This window comes from Oryctolagus cuniculus, chromosome 21 (assembly GCF_051225735.1).
Source record: "Oryctolagus cuniculus isolate XC-2025 breed Fujian yellow rabbit chromosome 21, ASM5122573v1, whole genome shotgun sequence".
NCBI classification, from domain to species: Eukaryota; Metazoa; Chordata; class Mammalia; order Lagomorpha; family Leporidae; genus Oryctolagus; species Oryctolagus cuniculus.
Genome location: NC_142887.1, coordinates 49,435,090 through 49,460,843, shown reverse-complemented (window position 1 = coordinate 49,460,843; position 25,754 = coordinate 49,435,090).

Here is a 25,754-nt window from a genome sequence, read left to right as displayed (position 1 = left end):
TTACAAAACCTAAAGCCCAAATTTGCAGCATAACCCAGTATTGTCTTTCCAATAAAAAAAAGTTAATTCTCAAGTGTCTACACTGAAGAGATTCCCACAGCTGCCTCATGTCATCCTTTTCCAGGAGTCCTAGGCAGGGAAACAAATGGCTATATTATATTCAGCATGTCCTTAGTGTTTCTGTTTATTATCACATAAATTTATGATAGGTCAACTTTCAGTTCAGCATTTCAATGTTCAGTTGTGCTAGAATATTTCAGTTGTGGAGCAGGTATGTAACCTAGCAGTTAAGATGCCTGCATCCCATGTCAGAGTACCTGGGTTTCATTTCTGGCTCTAGAACCTGGCTCAAGCTTCCTGATAATCCAGACCCTGGGAGACAGATAACTGCTCTTGCTACCCACCTAGGAGACCTTGATTGAATGCCTTTTCTGCTGACCTAACCCCAAGTGTTTAGGCACTCATGGAGTGGACATGAAGAGTTTAGCTCTTTCATTACATTCCTATCTCTTTGTCTCTATGCCTTCCAAATTTAAAAAATGAAAGCAATTCTATTTCTGAGCCATTTAATAAAGAATCACATCTAACCATGAACTATAAAGAAATTGAAGTTCTAAACATAATTCTTTTTAATTTTTTAGTTACATAGTGTGAACAAATTCCATGTATTTCATATGTACAGATTTAGGAGCATAGTAATACTTCCCACCAACCCTCTCTCTCGCCCTTGCTCCCATCTTCCCTCTTCCTTCTCTTCTTAAATTTTCTTTTAATTTTTACAATGACATACTTTTAAAACTCCACTAAGTAAAGAATTCAATAGATATCAAGTAAGAAAATCACTGTTCTTCAAGAGGATAGACAAGGGCAATAAACCATATTCACATTTTAAAGGAGGGTGAACCAATGGCAAAGGAAGACCTTTCTCTCTGTCTCTCTCTCTCTCACTGTCCACTCTGCCTGTCAAAAAAAAAAATAGAAATTGTTTCACTAAAAAGGAAATAATTAACAAAGTGAAGAGGTAATCAAAACAATGAGAGAAAATATTTGAAAAAAATGCATCCTATAAATGATTAATATCAAGAATATATAAGGAGTTGCAGAAACTCAACAACAACAAAATAATCCAGTTAAAAATGTGCCAAGGGCATAAACAGCATTTCCAAAGGATGAAATAAAAAGGGCCAACATAGGGCCAGTACTGTGGCATAGCAGGTAAAGCCACCACTTGCAGTACTAGTATTCCATATGGGTGTTTGTTCAAGTCCTGGCTGCTCCACATTTGACCCAGCTCTCTGCTGTGGCCTGGGAAAGCAGTAGAAATGGCCCAAGTTCTTGGGCCCCTGAACCCACGTGGGAGACCCAGAAGAACCTTCTGGCTCCTACCTCTGTACTGGCTCAGCTCCGGCCATTGCAGCCATTTGGAGAGTGTACCAATGGATGGAAGACCTCTCTCTCTCTCTCCCTCCCTCTCCTTGTCTCTCTGTGTAACTCTGACTTTGAAATAAACAAATAAATCCTTAAAAAAAGGGTGGGCAAAAGACAGATGAAAAAATTCCAGGATCACTGCCATCAGGGAAATGCAAATAACAATTACAGTGTGGTGTCACCTCACCCCAGTTAGAGTGGCTATCATCCAAAATAAAAAATGGCAAATGCTGCTCATTATCAACCATACATATTCTGAAATAAGCATGAAAACTATCACTCACCTAGTTTTCCTATTGCTTTTCTAGTGTACCCATTATAGTCTGTTTTTATTTCTCATCTCCTCCTTTTTAAATATAGAAGTGCTGTAGATCTCAATCTTTGATATCCTTTCTAATGATTTGTACAACCTTGTTTGTACTAATGGTTTCCTAATTTGTATCTACAGTGCAGGAACCCCTCCTTAATTTCAGATCAGTATATCACACTGCCTACTTGAGACTTCTCTTTGATTACCTATTGTGTATTTAAATCCCAACAGGTCCAAAATATTACTAATATTATTCTTTCTCATACCTGTCCCTTAGGTAGTCTTCCCTACTTGAGTTAATGGCAGCTTCTGGAGTTGCTGTGCTGAGTTCCACAGTGCAATTATTTATTTATGTATTTATTTATTTATTTTTTGCCAGGCAGAGTAGACAGTGAGAGAGAGAAAGAGACACAGAGAGAGAGAGAGTTATAGACAACGAGAGAGACAGAGAGAAAGGTCTTCCTTCTGTTGGTTCACCCCCCAAATGGCCACCGCAACCAGCACGCTGTGGCCGGCGCACCATGCTGATCTGAAGGCAGGAGCCAGGTGCTTATCTTGGTCTCCCATGGGGTGCAGGACCCAAGCACTTGGGCCATCCTCCGCTGCACTCCCAGGCCACAGCAAAGAGCTGGCCTGGAAGAGGAGCAACCAGGACAGAATCTGGCACCCTGACTGGGAATAGAACTCGGTGTGCCAGCACCACTAGGCAGAGGATTAGCCTATTGAGCCGCGGTGCCGGCCGGTTCATGAAACAATTTCTTAGATTGATGTAAACACATTAGTCTATTGGTGTTTGTTTTATTACTTGTTCTTCTGCTATCTTATTCAAGAATTTATTGCCTAGGCCAATAGCCTTTCCCCTATGTTGTTCACCAGTAATGTGATGGTTTCATGTATGAGGTTTAGATCCTTGATCCATTGTGAGTTGATTCTTGAATAGGGAGTAAGATATAGGTTTGATTTTGAACTACAGCAGTGGAAATCCAACTTTCCAAACATCATTTATAGAAGAGACTGAATTAATTTCTAAAATATTTATTTATTTAAAAGACAGAGATGGGGGAGAGGAAGAGAGACAGAGAAAGTGATTTTCAGTCTGCTGTTTCTCTCCCCAAATGGCTGCAATGGTCAGGGCTGGGCCAGGTCAAATTCAGGAGCACAGAACTCCTTCTGGGTCTCTCACATGGGTGGAGGGGTCCAAGGTGCATTAGAACAAAGGTGGATTGGAAGTGGAGCAGCTGAGGCTTGAACCAGCACCCATATGGGATGCAGAAACTGCAGGTGGAAGCTTGACATTCTATGCCCCAGTGCCAGCCCAGAAGCAATTGAATTTTATCAAACTGCAGGAAGAACTGATCCCCCTTCTTAAATCATTCAAAACAATTGAAAGGGATAAAATCAATCCAAATCTATTCTTTGAGACAAGAATTAGCTCAATTACAAAAGCACAGAGATGCAATAAATAAGAACTATACACCAATATCCATAATGGACATAGACTCAAAAATCCTTAACAAAATGGTATGAAATACATAAATAAAATCATCAATAATACATCAATAAGACACAAAGTAGAATTTATTCAAGGGATGCAGGGGTAGTTCAGCATACGGAAATAAATATGTTATTTAAAATCAATAAAATGAAGGATAAATCCATTTGATTTTCTCTATAGATGCAGAGAACCATTTGATAAAATGACATCCTTTCATGATAAAAACCTTTAAAATTCAGGATATAAGAAGCATACCTTGACACAATCAAAGCAATATATGACTAAACCACAGGCAGCATCATTTTGAATGAGGCAAAGCTGTGAGGAATTTCATTAAGTCTGGAACCAAAGATGATCATTTTCATTATTCTTTTTCAGTATACTTCTGGAAGTTTTAGTCAGGCATTAGGCAAAAAAAAAAAAAAATCAAAGTGATACAAATTGGAAAGGAGAAATTCCAATTATCCCTGTTTGCAGATAATATAATCCTTTATATACAGGAACCAAAAGACTTCACTAAGAGACTATTAGAACTCGTAAGAGAATTAGGAAAATTTGTAGGATATAATATCATCACACAAAAACCAGTGTCATTCTTATACATGAACAATTCTCTGCCTGAGAAAGAACTGTAAGATTAGGCCCATTCACAATAGAAAAAAAAAAAACCCTTGGGATAAATTTAATCAAGAATGTGAAAGATCTCTACAATGAAAATTACAAAACCTTAATTAAAGAAACAAAGGACATAAAAATGGGAAAAAAAAATCTCTCATGTTCATAGAATGGAAAAAGTAATATCATCAAAATGTCCATACTACTCCAAGGAATTGATAGAGTCAAAGCAATCCTAATCAAAATACCAAGGACATTCTTCACAATTATAGAAAATACTGATTTTAAAGTTCATATGGAAAGAAAAAAGATCCCAATTACTCAATCTTAAGCAGAAATGAAGCTGGAGGCATCAGAATATCAGATTCCAAGACATAATTGAGGTCTGCTGTAATCAAAACAGCTTAGTACTGGAACAAAAATAGACATGTAAACAAATAGGACAGAATAGAAACCCCAGAAATGAACACACACATTGACAACCAACTAACATTTGACAAATGAGCTAAAATCACTCCCTAGATGCAAATATTTTGGAAGACAAATGAGGAAGCAATTTTGGAGATGTTTATGTTGAGAACAATACTGCTGGCAGGTTATATAAAATAACATTGAAGAAATGACCTCTAATTTTATTTATTTATTTTTTGACAGGCAGAGTGGACAGTGAGAGAGAGAGACAGAGAGAAAGGTCTTCCTTTTGCCATTGGTTCACCCTCCACTGGCAGCCGCGGCTGGCGCGCTGTGGCCAGTGCACCGTGCTGATCCAAAGGCAAGAGCCAGGTGCTTATCCTGGTCTCCCATGTAGGTACAGGGCCCAAGCACTTGGGCCATCTTCCACTGCACTCCCTGGCCACAGCAGAGAGCTGGCCTGGAAGAGGGGCAACCGGGACAGAATCTGGTGCCCCGACTGGGACTAGAACCCTGTGTGCCGGCGCCGCTAGGCAGAGGATTAGCCTATTGAGCCACGGCACCAGCTGATGACCTCTAATTTTATAAAAATAACTGTCAACCTGGAGAGAACAAATTTTGAATGGTCAGGGGAGTGGAAATTACTGGAATCAGTTCAGGAGTAAAGGAAAAGGATGTTTGAGACAATGCGTAAAGGCAGTCCTTTCACAGTCATCATTGCTGAGTGATGTAATCATACAAAATCTAATTTTACTTTATCTGAGTTTTCTAATCCTTAAATAATGGTTACAAATTATATTGGCAATACTTCAAAGCTTTTAAACTATGAAATGAATATATATCAGTAAAAGGCAGACCAAGGTACTAAATGATGCATATCTAAAGCTAAAGAATAAAATGACTTCTTCAAAATTCCCAAATATGTATTATGTATACTATTTATCATCTTGCTTAGATTTGTAGATACCATAAAATGTTTGAAAATCTTAAAGACTTGGTAGTTCTACCCTAGTCAAGTATAAAATTTCTTAATCATATTTAAATTTTGAATTACTTAAAAATGATAGAAAAAAAGCAGAAAGAAACTTTATTTTGTAATTAAAGATTTGAAAGTTTTATTTGAATACCCCCTTGAAAAATGTGGTGTGGCACACAATGGTATCCGTAAAGTGGGTAATGACATGCATGCAAGATATTCTGAAAAAGGAAGATTCACCACATTAGTAGTTCCTGTAGGCTACATTCCATTTAGATCATCCCCCAAAAGAAGCTGCGTGCCCAATAGCAGTTCCTCTTCCTCTCTCTCTCTCTCTCTCTCTCTCTTTTTTATTTTTTGACAGGCAGAGTGGACAGTGAGAGAGAGAGACAGAGAGAAAGGTCTTCCTTTTGCCGTTGGTTCACCCTCCAATGGCCACCATGGCTGGCACACCGCGCTGATCCGATGGCAGGAGCCAGGTGCTTCTCCTGGTCTCCCATGGGGTGCAGGGCCCAAACACTTGGGCCATTCTCCACTGCACTCCCTGGGCACAGCGGAGAGCTGGCCTGGAAGAGGGGCAACCGGGACAGAATCCAGTGCCCCGACTGGGACTAGAACCCTGTGTGCCGGCGCCGCAAGGTGGAGGATTAGCCTAGTGAGCCGCGGTGCCGGCTAAGAACAAAACTCTTAAATAATAGAATGTGAAGAATAGATGGAAGAAATAGCAGAAATGGAATTCAAAAAATTAATCATAGAACTGTAATTAATCAAAAACAAATTCATGAACTAATATCCAAACATGACAAAAAAGTTTCCCCATGAAATTGAGATTTTAAAATGAAATCAAATTAATTATTGGATATGAAGAATTCAAGGAACAAAAATAAATACAGTGGAAAACCTCTCAATGAGGCAGTGGAATAGACTCAATGAGGCAGAAGAAAGAATATACAAATTAGAAGACAAGTCTCTGGAAAATTTACAGTCAGAAAAAAAGAAAAAAAGCAAGAAGAAATTAAAAAGCTAAAAAAGTATCAGAGATTTGATACTATCAAATCTCCCAACATACAGGCTTTACAAATTTCTGAAGGTTTAAAAATAGAGAATGGATTAGAAGGCCTATTTAGTGAAATAATTACAGAAAACTTCCCTAATTTAGAGAAAGGAAGGGATGTCCAAGTACAGGAAACACACAGAGCTCCTAATGGACAGGACCAAAAAAGATCTTCACCATGACACATTGTAGTCAAACTCTTCACAGTAAAACATAAAAAAAAGGATTGTAAAATATGCACCAGAGAAACACCAATTTACTTTCAGAAGATCTCCAATTAGACTCACATCAGACTTCTCATCAGTAACCCTACAGGCTAAGAAAGAATGTCAAGATGTATTCCAAGTCTTAAGCAAAAAAAATTGTCAACCCAGAATACTATACTCAGCAAAGCTCTCACTTATGAATAAAGGTGAAATAAAGAATTCATAACAATCAGAAATCAAGAGTTTGTCACTGCTCCTACAGCCATAAAAAATATGCTTTAGGGTATGCTATACACAGAAACATAGTCATCGCTACAAAAGGTGAAACCAGAAAATCTCCAAGTAAAAGTTTAAAGGAAAACCAAAGTAAACAATATGAATATTTATGGAAAAATGGCAGGGCCAAGTTGTTACTTATCAATATTCACCTTGAATGTAAATGGCCTCAACTCTCCGGTTAAAAGATACAGAGCAGCTGAATGGATTAAAAAAAAAACCCATCTAATTGCTGCATATAAGAAACACATCCCCCAAACAAAAACACATGCAGACTGAAAGTAAACAGATGAAAAAAGTTATTCCATGTTAACAGATGGTATAGCCATCCTAATATCATACAAAATAGACTTTAACATAAAAAAATTTTAAAGAGACAAAGAAGGTGTCAATTCAACAGGAATATGTGACTACTGTTAATGGATTTAAAGGGAGCCATAAACCCCAATACAATAGTAATGGGGTCTTTAATACTCTACTTGAAACAAAGAACTAATCAACCAGATTGAAAATCAGCAAGAAACAACAGAGCTAATAGACGCTATAGAACAAAAGAATCTAACCGATATCTACGGAACTTTTCGTTTTAGATTTATTTACTTATGTCAAAGTCAGAGTTACAAACAGAGAAAAGGAGAGGGAGAGAGAGAGAGAGAGAGAGAGAGAGACCTTCCATCTGCTGGTTCATTCATCAATTGGCTGGAATGCCCTGAGCTGTGCTGATCCAAAGCCAGGAGTCAGGAGCTTCTTCTGGGTCTCCCATGAGGGTTCAGGGGCCCAAGGACTTGGGTCATTTTCACTGCTTTCCCAGGTTATAACAGAGAGCTGGATCAGAAGTGGAGCAGCCTAGATTCAAACCGGTGCCCGTATGGGATGCTGGCACTGCAGGTGGCAGCTTTACCTGCTATGCCTCAGCATCAGCTCCAACAAAATTTTTCATCCTACAGATGCAGAATATACATTCTCCTCACTAGTGCATGCAACTTTCTCTAGGATAGACCACATACTAGGCCACAAAGCTAGTCTCAGAAAATTCAAAAAAACTGAAATCATACTATGCTTCTTCTATAACCACAAAGGAATGAAGCTGGAAATCAACCACTCAAGCATCTCTAGACCACATGCAAATACATGGAGACTGGACAATATGATCCTGAATGAAACTGGGTCACTGAAGAAATAAAAATAGAAAAAAAATTTCTGAAATGAATAAAGATGACAATACAATATATGAAAACTTCTGGGATACAGCAAAAGAAGTGTTAAGAGGAAAGTTTATAGCAACTGGTCACTACTTCAAGAAATTGGAGGGGCCAGCACTGTGGTGCAGTGGGTTAATGCCCTGGCCTGAAGCATCGGCATCCCATTTGGGCACCAATTCTAGTCCTGGCTGCTCCTCTTCTGATCCAGATCTCTGCTATGACCTGGGAAGGCAGTAGAAGATGGCCCAAGTGCTTGGGCTCCTGCACCCATGTGGGAGACCTGGAGGAAGCTTCTGGCTTCTGGCTCCTGGCTTTGGATCAGAGCAGCTCCAGCCTTTGTGGCCAACTGGGGAGTGAACCAGCAAATGGAAGACCTCTCTCTCTCTCTGACTCTGCCTCTCTGTAACTCTGCCTTTCAAATAAATAAATAAATCTTAAAAAAAAGAAATATATTGGAAAGGAACCTAATAAATGAGCTATCAATGCATCTCAAGGTCCTAGAAAAACAAGCATAAAACAACCCAAAATTAGTAGGAGGAAAAAAACCCTTAAAACTAGAGAAAAAAATAGACAAAACTGAAACCAAAAAAAGAATACAAAAGATCAGCAAAATGAAAAGCAGGTTTTTTGAAAAAATAAACAAAATTGAAACAACACTGGCCTAATTAACCAAAAAAGAGGAAGAATACAAAGAAATAAAAGTAGAACTGGAAAAGGAAATGTAACAGTGGATACCATAGAAATAAAAAGAATCATTAGCAATTACCACAAAGAACAGTATGCCAACTAATCAGGAAACCTAGAAGAAATGGTTAATTTTCTGGACTCATACAACTTACCTAAATTGAACCATGAGGACACAGAAAACCTAAACAGACCAAAAAAAACAAGATAGAAATTGAATCAGTAATAAAGACCCTCCCAGCAAAAAAAAAGCACAGGACTGATGGCTTTACTGCTGAATTCTACTAGATATTTAAAGAACAAACTCCAATTCTTCTAAACCTATTCAAAAAATTGAAAGAGGAAATCCTGCTAAACTCCTTCTATGATGCAAGATATACTGCATGACATTTATAATCAAAACATCCAAGAATTTGCAGGATGTACAGGCCAATTAATCAGAATAGAAACTCCAAAAATCAATCCACACATCTACAACCAAATTATCTTTGACAAAGGAGCTAAAATCAATCCCTGGGACAAGGATATTCTCTTCAACAAATGGTACTGGGAAATCTGGGATTCCACATGCAGAAGTATGAAACACGAATATTACCCTACTCACTACAAAAAATCCACTCAAAATATATTAATGACCTAAATCTATGACTCAATATCATCATATTATTAAATAATTCTTTGGGAAACCCTACAAGGCACTGGCATAGACCAAGAGTTCTTGGAAAAGACCCCAGATGCTCAGCGAATCAAAACCAAAATTGCCAAATGGGATTACATCAATTTGAGATGTAATTTCTGCACTGCAAAAAAAAAAAAAAAAACACTCAGCAAAGTGAATAGGCCACCAACAGAATGGGAGAAATTATTTGCAAACCATGCCACTGATAAAGGATTAATAACCAGAATCTACAAACAGATCAGGAAACTCCACAACAGCAAAACACAAAACCCAGTTAAACAGTCATTTTTCAAAATGGGAAATCCAAATGGCCAATAGACACATGAAAAAATGGTCACATTCACTAGCTATCAGGAAAATACAATCAAAACCACAATGAAGTTTCAGTTCACCCACATATGAATGGCTTTCATACAGAAATCAACAAACAACAAATTCTGGTGAGAATGTGGAGAAAAAGGTATTCTAATCCACTGTGGGTGGAATTGTAAACTGGTATAGCCACTCTGGAAGACAGTATCAAGATACCTCAGTAACATGAATATAGAACTACCATATAACCCAGCCATTCCTCTCCTGGGATTTTTATCCAGAGGGAATGAAATTTACATATGCAAGAGTACCTGTACCCCCATATTTATTGCAGCTCAATTCATAACAGATAAGATATGCAATCTATCCAAATGTCCATCAACTAAAGATGAAATAAATTATGAGGTATGTACACCACAGAACACTTACTACACAGCAGTTAAAAAAAATGGAATCCTTTCAGTTGGAACAAAATGGATGTAATTGGAAAACATCATACTTAGTGAAATAAGCCAGCCACAAAAGGGCAAATACAATCTCTGATATTTGATAACTAATAGAACACCTAAATGGTAATCTATAGAAGTAGAATTAACATTTTAAGATTTCATGACTTTGAATAGCACTTGTCTTGACTGTGGAGAAATTTTTTTTTCATACAACTTGTGAAAATCACACACACACACACACACACACACAAAGAAAAAATTCCAGATTGCATACAAAGGGACAAACATGATTTGTAACACCTAAGACATATCTTGCAAGCAAAAGACATTCTGAGGTATTCACAAAAATGCCAAAGAAAAACTCAGTGATGTTCAGATTATAAAATAAAGATATAAGTATCAAATATATTTCTGTGTATCATAAATAAACATTATGAAAGTACAATTAGCATTAACATTCAATGTAGCATCAAACTGAAAATACCACTAAGAAAAATTAAAAAAACTTGGATTTCATATTTGAAAAATACAAAATATAAGAACATGCAATTTTTAAAACAAAGCAGTGATTTCAGTAAGAGATTTAATTTTAATACAGCAAAAAATAGTAGTCATTTGAAATGCAATCAAATCTTCAGGAAGATATAAATTCATATATAGTAAAATGACTGATTCAGTCATAGATAAATGTTGACAGGGACATTAAGAACATGGAACCATCATATACCTAAATAAAATAGTGCAGGCATTATGAAAAATAATTTGACAGTCTTTCAACATGTTCTACATGGGACTATTTATGGCCTCAGCAGGTTATCTCCCAGGTAGGCCATTAAAAGATACAAAATTTATATGCCCATAATGGCTCACTGCAGCAATATTCATGAAAGCCAAATATGAAAGCAACCCAAATACTAATGTGCAAGAAAAACAGAGTTCAGTATATCTTTTATAAGGCATACTATTTGGCAATAAAAATTAATTAAGAAATGAAAGACCACAAAAATAATGAAAGTCAAAATATTTTTTTAAAAAAGAAGAAATCAGAAGCAAAACCCCACACATTTTATCATATTCAAAAAATAGCTAATCTCTGGATCAGAGTTTAGATTAATGCCTGTCTGCAGCTAATGGTGGATGAGAATTTACTGTAGTTACCTAGTCTATGGAACTTATGTTGGCAACATAAAATGAGGTCAGATCCGAGACACAGCTATTCTGAGAGATCAAGGTCTGGGACTGAGACCTTGCTTCCAATGTCTTCTGAGAACTTGGGGAATCAGGTCACCCTGGGAAGAAAAGAGCCAGGCACCACATAAATGACAGCCCCTCACCTGCATGAACCGTCTTAATTTTCTATTCACTTCCTGCTCATGTGTGTGTGTATGAGTGTGTATCTTTCCAGTAATCTCATTTATAAGTTGTATTTGTTTTTATATTTCATGGATTAGCCATTATATAAACATCATCCAATATATTCATATTTTACTGCTCAGAAATTGACATTTAAACCTTATATTTCCTTTTTTACTGTAATATTTCACTGACTATTCCTGCAGTTGAAGAGAGATAGTGCAGGCATGAGGGACTAGGTTTACCCCTAGAGAAAACAATTTCAATGACTCTGCATTAGTGGTGTTTGTTGTAGGTTCCCTTCTCTGTTGATTAGGTTAAGACACTGGATTGTTGTTGTTTTCTTTGTTACTCTGTATTCTTTTTTTTTAACTGGCATTAATAGTCCTTTTCCTACAGAAACTCATGAGTTGAGGGTACTTCAAAAAGTTCATGAGAATATATTTGTGAGATAACTAAACATGGATTTCAATTTTTATACCAAATAAATTTATCATTTAATTCAATTTCTCATGAACTTAAAGTATCCTTTTATATGACATTGTTCCCAAAAAGACAAGTACCATTTTTTCCCTGATCTAAGGTATCAAACAGAGTACAAAAAAATGTATAGAAGTGAAATTGCCACTTTGAGATTGGATGATTGTTTACAGTCCTTGTCTATACTGTTGAGGAACAGTGTTTTTTTCTTCTTACTATTTATTGAACTCTTTACTTAGTGTATGGTTATTCTTATGGGTATGAAGTAAACTAAAAGTAGACCACTGTAAAAACTGAGAGGGAATAAAACAGGGAGGAAGAAAAAGGGTGGGACTGTGGGCAGGAGAGAGGATAAGGTGGGGAGTATCACTATGTTCCTAAATCTATATATATGACATTTGTTTACCTTAAAAATTAAAATAGTTTTTTTAAAAAAAGAAAAATTCAGCTTGTATTGGAATAAATTTTCTGAGTTTTTTTAATCTTCCCCAATTCCAACATGCAAGTCTAAATTTATTATTTAGTAGGACTAGGAGAGACTTAAAAATTTATATTTCAAACAAATTCACAAGTAGGGCTATGTTACTTGTCTGATGAGCATACTTGCAGAACCACTAAATTGTGGTGATACCCATGTCATTTAAAAAAAAGTTACTATGTATAATTACAAAGCCAATGAGTACAAAAGAACATTAAATATCTTGTTATGGTTTATAGTAGTTCCTTAACCAGGATCCACTGAGATTCTCATTCTATTATTTGAAAATAAATGTAAACACTACCAGTCTCCTTTGATTCCCAGAGTTACATGAGAGATATATGCACAATACACCTCACAAAATACAAGTTGCAAAGGGAGGAATAGCACACTACCTGCAATTTTGCTTACTAAACTTTTGAGTAATTATTTAACATACAGGAACCTTGATTTATATTTTTAAAAAAGTGATCATATAGCTACATGTATATACGAGTATTAGTTGAGATATATCTGTTGATACTAAGCAGTCTATTCAAGTTGAAAAATAATGATACATGAAAACATGAAGTTAATATGATATGAAGGAACACCAGAAAGCAATTGGAAAACAGAATTAAATGTATGAGATTATATTACTGAGAACATTTTTAAAAATAGGTTGAAAATAGATATTACAAAAAATATAAATGGATTTCATATTCTACCTCCAATACATTGATATTTGAATTATGATCAACTTACAAAAATGATACAATAGGGCAATACCAAATTATACTCATTCAAGTGTGTTTTGGCCACTCTGCCACTTTCCTATATACTTTTTTAAATTGTTAATTCATCCCATACACATAAAACAACTCACTAAACTTTTATGAAGTTTATACTAGATAGGTAGATGGGTAATCCTGGAGAAAAATTGACATCTCTGTATTACTTCCTGTAATGTTGCTAATGTTTTATGGAATTTCATGTTCTGTGGCATGTATCTGTCTCTGTATATATCTAACATCTATCTACCTACCATCTATCATCTACTTTATGTTTTATACACACATATATGCTGTGGTATATTATATCTGAGTTACTTTTTTTTCTTTTTGAGTTGTTTTGCTGATAAATAGAAGTATAATTGTTTTACAACTTATGATCAAAAGTAAAAATTGATATTATCTCTCATTTCAGTGTTTAATATATAGTTCAGTTATAGTAATCTATTGTGGGATTTTTCTTTGTAAGATTGTTTCATAGTTGTGGGAAGATTTATGCCGTATATTTTATCTGTTCATTTTTTATTTATTTATTTATTTTTTTTTTGACAGGCAGAGTGGACAGTGAGAGAGAGAGACAGAGAGAAAGGTCTTCCTTTGCCGTTGGTTCACCCTCCAATGGCCGCCGCGGCCGGCGCGCTGCGGCCAGCGCACCGCGCTGATCCAATGGCAGGAGCCAGGAGCCAGGTGCTTTTCCTGGTCTCCCATGGGGTGCAGGGCCCAAGCACCTGGGCCATCCTCCACTGCACTCCCTGGCCACAGCAGAGGGCTGGCCTGGAAGAGGGGCAACCGGGACAGAATCCGGTGCCCCGACCGGGACTAGAACCCGGTGTGCCGGCGCCGCTAGGCGGAGGATTAGCCTAGTGAGCCGCGGCGCCGGCCCTTATCTGTTCATTTTTGAAAGTGCTATTTTCTTAGCAATTTATCTCTTTGGTCTAGCTTTTCAAACTTATTGATGTAAATTTTCTTGTAATTCCCTCTTTGCATTTCAATATTATATTAGATTTTCAGGTTTGTAGTCATGACACTTTTTGATCATTGTTGTTGAATATGTGCATTTCTTTCCTTTATTCTTTTTAGTTTTGTCAGCTAGTTGGTTGGATTATCAAAGGAATCAACACCTGCCTTTGTTGCCTTATGTGTTATACATTTTCTATTCAGTTATTTCCTATGGTTATCCTTATGATATTTATTATTCTTGTCTTCTTTTAGCTTATTTTTTATTTATGCAAGTTCTTTTTTAAATTTTTTTTAAAAAAGATTTATTTAGTTATCTTAAAGGGAAAGAGAGAGAGAGTTCTTCTCTGCACTGGTCCACATCACATCTGCCATTTGCAACAGCTGGCACTGGCCAGGCTGAAGCCAGGAGCCCATAACTTCATTTCAGCCTCCCACATTGGTGGCAAGAGTCCAAGAACTTAGATCATCTTCCATTGCTTTCTAAAGCACATTAGCAGAGATCAGAAGCTAAGCAGCTGGGACTTGAACCAGTACTCCAAATGGGATGTAGGCATTGGAGGAGGCAGTTTAGCTATCCTCACCACAATGCCAGCCCCTTTATACAACTTCTTGGGTTAGTTTTTTTTTTATTTATTTGACAGATAGAATTACAGACAGTGAGAGAGAGAGAGACAGAGAGAAAGGTCTACCTTCTGTTGGTTCACTACCCAAATGGCTGTGACAGAGCTGCACTGATCCAAGGCCAGGAGCCAGGTTCTTCTTCCTGGTCTCCCATGTGGGTGCAGGGGCCCAAGCATTTGGGCCATCCTCCACTGCTTTCCCAGGCCACAGCAGAGAGCTGGATTGCAAGAGGTGCAATCAGGACTAGAACCAGTGCCCATATGGGATGCCAGTGCCACAGGCAGAGGATTAACCTAGTGAGCCAAGGCACTGGCCCCAAGTTAGATTTTTAATCATTAATTTTCTGTTGTGGTCTTTTGGTCATATAGGCATTTTAGGTAATATTGTGTCAACACTCATATAAACATCTCCAAGTTTTGTTTTCTAACATTTTGATTACATTTATTATAAAATTTTTACTTAATTCCACTGTTATTGTTATTTTTGAAGAATGAGTTACTTAGGTGTTAGCTGGATATGTTTTCTTTGTTGTATTATATTTCCAGTGCCCAGACAAGTATTTTTTCATTTCTCAATAATTTTTTGCAGTACCCTTGTTCCAGGTTACTCATTCAGACAACAATGGCATTGGTTTTGAAGCACCTAAAATGTATACATTCATATAAATTTATAAATGTGTACATAAAATGGATAATAAATATGTATATTGCATCAAATCCTTCCTTTGCTTAATATTGAAAATGATGCTTGTAGCAGATGAATGTCAAAAAGCAGATTATAGACTGGTGCCGTGGCTCACTAGGCTAATCCTCTGCCTGTAGCACTGGCACCCCAGGTTTTAGTCCCAGTTGAGGTGCCGGTTCTGTTCTCATTACTCCTCTTCCAGTCCAGCTCTCTGTTGTGGCCCAGGAAGGCAGTGGAGGGTGGCCCAAGTGCTTGGGTCCTGCACCCACATGGGAGACCAGGAGGAAGTACCTGGCTCCTAGCTTCAGACCAGCACAGTGTGCTGGCTGTAGCAGCCATTTGAGGGGTGAACCAATGGAAGGAAGACCTTTCTCTCTGTCTCTCTCTCACTGTCTAACTCTCCCTGTCAAAAAAAGAATTAAAAAAAAGCAGATTATTTGTGAAATGGGAACAATTAACTTACAGGAATAACTGCAATGAGGAATATGCCTAGGGTGACAGTTATATATTTACATGTATTTCACAGTGAACATAATGAAATGATCATATTTCAATATAAAATTTTAAAGTACATTATAGGACCAACACAAATAACTATAAATTATTCATGTTACACTATATTATGTTTAGCACTGTTTTTGCTAGACTTTGCTTAGTCATTGCAAATACAGATTTCCTAGGCTAAATATGGTAAATCCCAGGGAGTTTCAGTTAATTTTGTGTCAACATGTTTAATTAGTTAACATGCTATCTAAAACTGGGAAACTACCTCATTTTTATTATTTTAATGTTCTTCCATAGCCTTCATCCTCTGATTTACAGGCATGAGAAATGACATTTTGTTATTTTCATGTAAGAAAGAGAAATTATTACTTAGTTATTTATTTGTTATCAATAATGTGACTCATTTTCATAATTACAAAGCAACTAAATAGTCAAGTTAGGAAATGCATCAAAATAAGCATCTTGTTAGCTAAAATAAATATTACTACTCTATTAAATTCAAAATTTAGAGAATTTTTTGAAAGATTTATTTATTTATTTATTTGAAAGGCAGAGTTACACAAAGAGAAAGAGGCACAGAGAGAGAGGTCTTCCATCCTCTGGTTCACTCCCCAATTGGCCGCAATAGCTGGAGCTGTGCCAACCTGAAGCCAGGAGCCAGGAGCTTCTTCCGGGTCTCCCACATGGGTGCAGGGGCCCTAGCACTTGGGCCATCTTCTACTGCTTTCACAGGCCACAGCAGAGAGCTGGATCAGAAGTGGAGCAGCCAGAACTCGAACTGTTGCCCATGTGGGATGCTGGCACTTACCCACTATGCCACAGTACCAGCCCCTTAAAATTTAAAGAATTTGAAGATTCTTCTTCTGAAAAATATCTTTTCTTTTTTTTTAAAACAAAATGTTATTTGTTTTATTTGAATAACAAAGGGACAGAGACACACAGAGAGAGACAGAGAAACAGATCTCCCATTCACTGGTTCATTCATCAGATTTCTGTGACAGTGAGGCTCTGATTTTGGGTTTTCCACATGAGTGGCAGGAACCCAACAACTTAAAACATCACATAGTTACTGCCCAAGGTGCACATCTGCAGAAAGCTGGAATTTGAAACAGAGGTATTCAAACCCAGGGATACTGATATTATTTTTAGAAAAGTTTCACATTTTTTCATAAAAGTTGAGAATATTGTCCAGAAAGATCCCATGCTTTGTACAACAATGTCCTCAGTTATTAACAATGTAGAATAGTATTGTATAGTGTATTTGTTTGCATTAGTGAATCACTATTGATAGATTATTATTAACTAATATCTATAATTGGTACAGATTTATTTATAATTTAGTTTATTCCTAATGCCCAGGGTAAAATCAAGGTTACCATGTCACATTTGTTGTCATATCTTCTTAACTCCCTCTGTTTTGTAAAATGTAGCAGAATTTTCTTTTTTTTTAAATGATTCTGATAATTTTAAGGATTTATAAGATACACTGAAGGATGTCTGTCTACCAGAATTTGTGTAGTGTTTTCTTTTCATTTTTAAATGATTTATTTATCTTATTCAGAAGGCAGGATTATAGAGAGAAGGGGGTGGGGGGGAGTGAGAGCAAGAAAGAGAGAGAGAAATTGATTGATTCATCTTCCAACTTTGGGTTGTCTCCCAAAATGGCTGTAACAGTAGGAGCTGAACCAGGCCAGAGTCAGGAGCTTCATCTATGTCTTCCATGTGCATGACAGGGACTCAAACACTATAGCCATCCTCTGCTACTTCCTTAATTTTTGGGGAATATGATTAAAACTGTTTAGAATGCATGTGTAGGTTCTATGTGGACATAAATTTTAAATTCAGTTAGTTAAATACTTAGGTGTGTGGTTGTTAGACCATGTTAAAAATACATGGAATTTTCCAATAAAGTACTAAAGGAAAGCTATTGTTACTCTGTATACAGCATTTTATGAAGTCTTTTTTTTTTGGTATTTTTAACATTCTAATGTTACTGATATATCATTTGTATTTTAATATGTGATACTCTAATGAGAGATGGTGTTGAGCATATTTTCATTTGCATATTCTGCAATTCTCCCTTGTTAAAGTCTTTATCCAGATTCTTTGGTCATTTTAGGGGAGCTTTTGCCTTATTCTAAAGTTTTAAGAGGTTTTCTGATATAAATTTTTAAATCTGATAGTCTGTTTCGCAAATAAATCTCCATTTGGTCACTGTATTCTTCATTTTGTTTATCAGATCTTTTGCAAACTACAAGTATTTTATTTATTAAATTATAACATTTTGATGGATTATGCTTTTTATGTTGATTTCAAAAATTTTTACCAATGACAGGGGTTTTGGCCTCGCAGTTAAGATGCCTTTGTTTCGTAGTGGGGTGTCTGCGTTTCAGACCTAGCTGCTTCTGATTCATCTTATTGTCAATACAGACACCTGCAGGCATAGTGATGGATCAACCAATGGGGTTCCTTCCACACATTGGAGACCCAAATTGAATTCTGACTGACTGTTATGGGCATCCAAGACATGAACCAGTGGATAGGAGCTATTTGTTTCTGTCTATCTGTCTTTTTACTTTTTTCTGTGTCTCTGCCTCTCACATAAATAAATAAAATGATAAACAACTGAATAAAAATTTACCATTAAAACCACCATTGGTTAGATTTTCTCCAACACTGTCTTCTAGGAATTTTGTATTTTCCTCACACTTAAGTGTACTATCCATTTTGTGTTAATTCTTATGAGAGGTGTGAGGTCAACATCTAGAGTAATTTTTTCAATAGGTACATCTATTTTTGCTAGAATCCATTTGGTGAAAAATCTGTTCTTTCTCTATTGAGTTGTCTTTGCTCCTTTGTCAAAATTGTGTTGAGTATATTTTTGAAGTTCTAATTATGCAATATTTTTCCAGCTTATTGATCTCTGTGGCTGTTTTTTTCACTAATACCATGCTGTCTTGATTGCACTAACTTCACAGTAATCTTGAATTCCTGTATCATTAGTCTTCCAAATTTCTTCTTCATTTTATGTATTTTGTTGACTATTCTGTCTTTATTTCTAAATAATTTATAGAATTATTTTGTTGATATTGACTAAATAGTAAAATAGTTTGCTTGGGATAATACAGATTTTGTTGGCTTTAGAGATCAGGTTGGGAAGAATGAATGAATCTTCCCACACTTCAGGTAGAAATATTTCTGAATTTATCTTTTTAAAGATTTATTTATTTATTTGAAAGGCAGAGTTACAGAGAGGCAGAGAGGCGAGAGAGAGAGAGAGAGAGAGAGGAAGAGAGAGAGAGAAAGTGAGAGAGTAAGTCTTCCATCCACTGAATCACTCCCCAGATGGCTGCAACGGCTGGAGCTGGGCCAATCTAAGCCAGGAGCCAGAAGTGTCTTCTGGGTGTCCAAAGTGAATGCAGGGGCCCAGGGACTTGCACCATCTTCTACTGCTTTCCCAGACTACAGCAGAAAGCTGGATTGGAAGTGGAGCCACCAGACAGGAACCAATACCCAAATGGGATGCTGGCACTGCAGGTGGTGGCTTTACCTGCTGCGCCACAGTGCTGGCTCCTGAATTTATTATATAGTTTATTATTTTTGAGAGTTTTCTGATATTGCACTTGTACATCTTCTATATATTTTGTATCCAAATATTTCATTTTATGCTAATTAAATGATATTCTATCATTAATCATACATTCTAAGTATAAATATAAACAATTGATGTTTGTATGTTAGCATTTTAGCCTGAAATTTGGCTATAAGTGTGTTAGTTCAGAATTTTTTTCTCGGTACCTAGGAATTTTGGGGATAGATGGTACAATAATCAGTGAAAACATTTAGTTGCTTCCCTAAAACTCTATCTCTTTGGTATCCTTTTTAGTTCTTACTGCACTAGCTAGGTTTAACATTATGATGTTGCATAGAAAAGTTCTGAAGTAGCATCCATTCTTTGTTCTTGATGGTGGAGAAAGCTACAGTTTCTTACCTTTATGTATGATGTCAACTATAGGGTTGTTTTGTAGATACTATTTATAAAGTTGTAGAAATGCTCCTTATTCCTTATTTACTGAGAGTTATTGCAATAAATGTGTATTAGATTTTGTTGAATGCTTCAACAATTTATAATGTATAGCTTTTCTTCTTTTATTGGTGCATAGTTTGGTTACAATTTTTGACTTTTGAATCTTGAATTGGCCTCATATAACTCAATTTTGATAACATTTCTCCAGTGCATGTTGTGTTTATGTATTATTGTATTTAATTTGCTAATAGTTGAGGATTTTAGACCTATATTCATAAGAGTTAAGGCTGAGTTTTCTTTCATGTTATGATTTTATGTGGTTTGGTTTTACTGTAACACTGACTGAATAAAATGAATTAGGAGGTGTCCCCTCTGCTTCTTTGTTTTGGGAGAGATTTCAGAGAAATAGTATATTTCTTCATTTTAGCATTTGATATAATTCACTAGTAAAACCATTTGGATCTGTTACTTTGTGATTTGGGATGATATTAACAACTATTTCTTCAATTACTCCTCTAGTTTTACAGGGCTTTTCAGACTATTTTTGTCTCCCTGCAAGACCATTTTTATTTGGGTATTTATCCATTTGCCTTTAAGTTGCTTAACTTTTGAATTTTAATATCTCATATATTTTGGATTTTAACATTTTATTATATGTAGCATTTGGAAATATTTTTGCTCAGTCTGCAGAGTGTCTTTTCAATCTGTTGATTGCTGCCTATTGTGAAGAAGCTTTTTAGTTTGATGTAACCCCACTTGTCTATATTTGCTTTTATTCCAATACTTTTGCAGTCATATCCAAAAAATCTTTGCCATGTTAATGTTAAGCTTTCCCCCTGCATACCTTTATAGAATCATTTTCTTAAGATTTGTTTTATTTGCAGGAAAGGCAGAATGACAGAGACAGGGAGAGAAAGGGAAGGAGAGAGAGAGTGTAAGAGCCAGGAGTCAGGGACTTCATCCAGGTCTTTCATGTGGATGGCAGTAGCTTCTTTTTGAAGACCAATTCACTGTATGTGCATGGATTTATTTTTGGGATCTCTATTCTGTTCCATAGTCTGTTTAGGCCAGTAGTATGTTGTTTTACTACTGTAGCATTATAATCATTTTTAATTTTTTTTTATTTCTTTATTTGAGAGTTAGAGTTATAGACAGAGAGGAGAGACAGAGAGAAAGGTCTTCCATCCTTTGGTTCACTCCCCAAATGGGCATAATGGCCAGAGTTGTGTTGATCCACAGCCAGGAGACATTACCTCCCTTTGGGTCTCCCATGAGGGTGCAGGGGCCCAATCACTTGGGCCATCTTCCACTGCTTTCTGAGGCAATAGCAGAGAGCTGGATCTGAAGAGGATCAGCAGGATGAGACGGGATGTTGGCACCACAGGTGAAGGCTTACCACACTACGTCACAGTGCCCACCCTTGTAATTCATTTTTAAATCAAGAAGAATTATATCTTCCTCCAGTGCTTTCTTTGCTCAAGTTTGTGTGCTTATTATATTATATTGTGGTTACAATTAAACTTTAGAATTGTTTCCTGTATTTATATAAAGGATATTGATCTTCTTGTAGGGATTTCATAGATCAGTTTATATGGCATTTTCATTTTAATAATAATAATTCTTCCAAATCATGATCAGAGGATGATCTCCTATTTGTGTATCTAATTTTATCATTGATATTTTGCAATTGTCAGTATGGAAGTGTTTCACCTCTTTGGTTAATAGTATTACTGAGTATTTTATTATTTTTGTTGCTATTGTGCCTGAGTTTGCTTTTTTATCCTTAATTCTTTTTTCTTTTTAATTTTTATTTGAGAGAATTATAGAGAGGGTGAGGGAGAGGAGGGAGAGGGAGAGAGAGAGAGAGAGAGAGAGAGAGAGATTGAGAGAGAGAGAGAGAGATTATCCATCCTCTGGTTCAATCCCCAAATGGCTGCAATGGCCAGAACTGGGCCAGGCCCAAACCAGGAGCTGGGGGCTTCATCTGGGACTCCCATGTGGTTACAGGGGCCCAAGGACTGGGCTATTTTTTTCTCTTTTCTGTGGCACATTAGCAGGGATCTGGATTGGAAGTGGAGCAGCTGGGAGTTAAACTGTCACCCTCATGGGATGCCAGTGTTGCACGCAGTGGCTTTTACCCATTATGCCACAGTGCTGGCCTGTCCCTTAATATATTTTAACAAATTTAGAAGTATTATTTTAAAATGTGTCATTAATCTCCACATATGCTGAGATTTTTCTGACTATATTTCAAATGCTGATTTCAAGTTTAAATCATCATCAACTGATAGACTGAATAATTTTTATTTCACTAATTTATTAAGGTATATTTTATTCACCAAAATGTGGTTTATCTTTTTTCATTATCTATGCGAAGTTGAGAAGAGTGAATGTTCTGCTGTTGGTGGCTGAAATATTATATGAATGTTAATTCAATCTTTTTGATTAATGATCTTGTTCATTTCAAATATGTTTTCTGAGTTTGAACTTGCAGAATCTATAAATTACTAAAATACAGGTTTGGAAATCTCCAAGTATAATATGATGTCTATTCTTCCTTATAGTTCTCTCAGTTTTGGCCTCATGTATTTTGATGCTCTGATATAAGCTACTAACATACTAAAGAGACTTTTGTCTTACAGGAGATCATTATTTGATATGTCAGATAACTTACCTGGCCTTGAAATATCCTTTGTTTGAAATTAGCATAGATATTCCAGTTTTGTGGGGGTTTTTTATATTAGTGTTATTGTGCTCTTTCTCTTTTCATGTCTGTGCCCTCATATTTAAAGGGGGTTTCTTAGAGACAACATGTAGAAGGATCTTGTTTTTATGTCTCCCTAACCTGTGGTTATCCATGTCTTTAAGCTGATAGAATAGTCACATTTATAGTGATTATTGGCATCATTTAATCCCTGTCTGTTTGTGATTCTTTTCTATTCATTATTACTGTTCTTTGTTTCCCTTTTCTATCTTTATCTTATTTCTGCTTTCTCAGATTTTAATTGTTCACTTTGTAAGTACATTTCTTTCTTCTATTTTAACAAATATACTTCTTTAAAAATGATTTTTAGGGATTGTGCTAGAATTTTTGATATGCATTTACAGCTAGTCTAAGTGCACTTTTAAATAACAGTATGGTATATCCTGGGTAGTCTAAATGACACGTATCAAGATATTATCAATATTATCTTCTCTGATATCTATGATAATATTTTCACTCATTTAATTTATGTATATATTAAAATCACCTAATGTTTCTTCTATTATAACTTGAGAGTTGTCATTTAGGTCAATTAAGGATAGGGGAAATAAAAATTTATTTTTACTCTCATTTATTTCCTCCTTGACACTGTTCATTATGTAAATCTTTGCTTTATGAACTATACTATTTTTCTTTTCTATGAATAACTTATTTTATGATAAACCTCCTCTACTTTCTTGTCATATGTCTTTTTTCTACTTCCTGAAGAATAATTTCATTATCCATAAATTTCTAAGTCTGTTTTTCTTTCAATAGATTAAATATTTCACTCCTTGCTTACATGGCTTCTGAAGAGAAATCCAATACATTCCTTCCCCTCCACCTCCTTAAGGTTAATGTAATCATTTTCTTCCAGTTTATTTCATTTCAAGATTTTCACTTTAGGGTTTTTTCCAGTTTAATATGATTTGACCTTGTGTTAATTTGCATACCTTTTATCCTGAATGCTGTTCTGTAGGCTTCTGGGATCCATAGTTCAGAATCTATCTTTAATTTGGGAAAACTTCATCCATTTTCAGTCTTTGGGATGTTTCTGTTGGCATGTCTCAAACTCACTGATATTTTTCACCACTTGACTGAGTGCAGTCTACTGATAAGCCTAAAAAAGGCATTGTTTTTTCATTTGTGTACAGTTATTTAGATGTTCAGTATTTTCTGCTGATTCTTTGTTAACATTATCATATTTCTGCTTACGTTACCCACTATATTTGCATTTGTAAACATGTTTTCATTTCAGTCCTTACCATGTAGTTGTATTTATTACATATTTCTTATCTACTAATTTCCAAAAACACATCCTGTCTAGATCTGATCCTTTTTCTTAGTTGATCTTTTCAAACTAAGATTTCTCTTGGCTTCTAATATGGCTTACAGTTTTTGTTAATATGTGGAACTAATGTGTAAATTTTTTTCTTACTTTATATTATTCATTGGTTTTGTTTCCCATTTTTCCTGATTAATCCTTTTTTTTCTTCCCAAGAATTTTTCTTAAATACAGTATCTGTTTTATAGCTCTTTCCATTTTTACTCATTACTGCTCTACTGGAGGAGTCCTGTTGATGTGACATAAAATATGGCTGAGCAAAGTATTCCATGATGTTACTGAATTCTGGGGATTTGATCTTTGTAGTTGTTAGATTCTTTTGCTTATCTTTCTGGGTGACACAGTAAGACTAAAGAGATTTGGAATTGTCTCATTGCCATTCTCCAGGTTCATGAGGTCCTGATAAACTTATTTTCTCTTGGAAAGGAGGAGCTTGTCATGAAGAAACTTTGGAGCATATTTCAAAATGGTTGTTTCCCTCTTCCTGCTGCTTGAATAAAGACCTTTCTCATCTCTTTACTGTGAGAAATTGATGTGGTTCCTGGAACTGAAATTCACAAAAATGTGGAGTACCCCAAGACTGTGGCTCAAAGGAGTTTTCAGTCTCAAGCCAATCTACACTTAGCTTCCATCAATTCACTAAAACTGTCATAAAGTGTCCTTATCAGTGTAAATCTCCAGTATCTTTTTCCTCAGATAAACATCTCAGTGGTTGTTTTCAGTATGCTCTGTCTCTTGAGATTTCGAGAGGCACGTTTGTCCTGTGATCTCTGTTCTCTGATGGTTATCAGAAAAGTTGTTGGTTTTCAATTTATTCCAAATCTCTCTTCTCAGAAAATCAGGAATGTCAGTTTTTAAGCTCATACATGTCATAGCCAAAACAAGGATTCTATCTTCTTTCCTATGTTGTCACGTTTAAAAAGCCTGAATTTTAGATACTATATTTCCTGAAAAACATTAATTGGTAAAGTGCATCTCCTTATGAAAAACTAGCCAACATGGTAATTCATGCCTTTAAAAGTCATGAAATGTACAGCAATAATGTCACTGTTTAGTCTTATAGAATATGATAAAAAATAGCCAATACATGCCATCTTGACAACAATTCTATCTGTTCTTGTTAATGCTGTTCTTTATTCTATATAATTTATTCTTTAGAATATGCACATATTTCATTAATCAATTTTTGTTCATTATATTATGAACAATTACAACCACTCATACTTAATATATGCTTTACTGCTATATCAGAAGTTTTCATAACTTTCTCCTCCCTTTACTCCTTCAAAATAAAAATTGAAATAAAGTCAAATGGAAACCCAGATCTCTTTATTATCTATCTTGCCTCAAAGTTTCAGTTTTTTGTCTATTTGTCCTCAACACACTCAATTCTCCCATGTTCCTATATTTTTGGACATCCTCTACTCTTTTCTATATTACAGGTGCATAATTTCTCTGTTATTCCAAGCAAACACAGAGACCATAAAGACCATAAGCAATATAATTGTTGTCCAACACATCTATCCTGTTCAATAATAGCAGGCAGCCTGATTTGATTTAAAATAAATATATCTTGATATTCAAAAATCTTTAATAGCATCTCATCACACCTGAAAAGTCCAAGACTCCTTTCCCTGTCCTATGGTGTTCTCCTTGAAGAAGTTCAAATTTTTATTCTCTATCATGTCTACT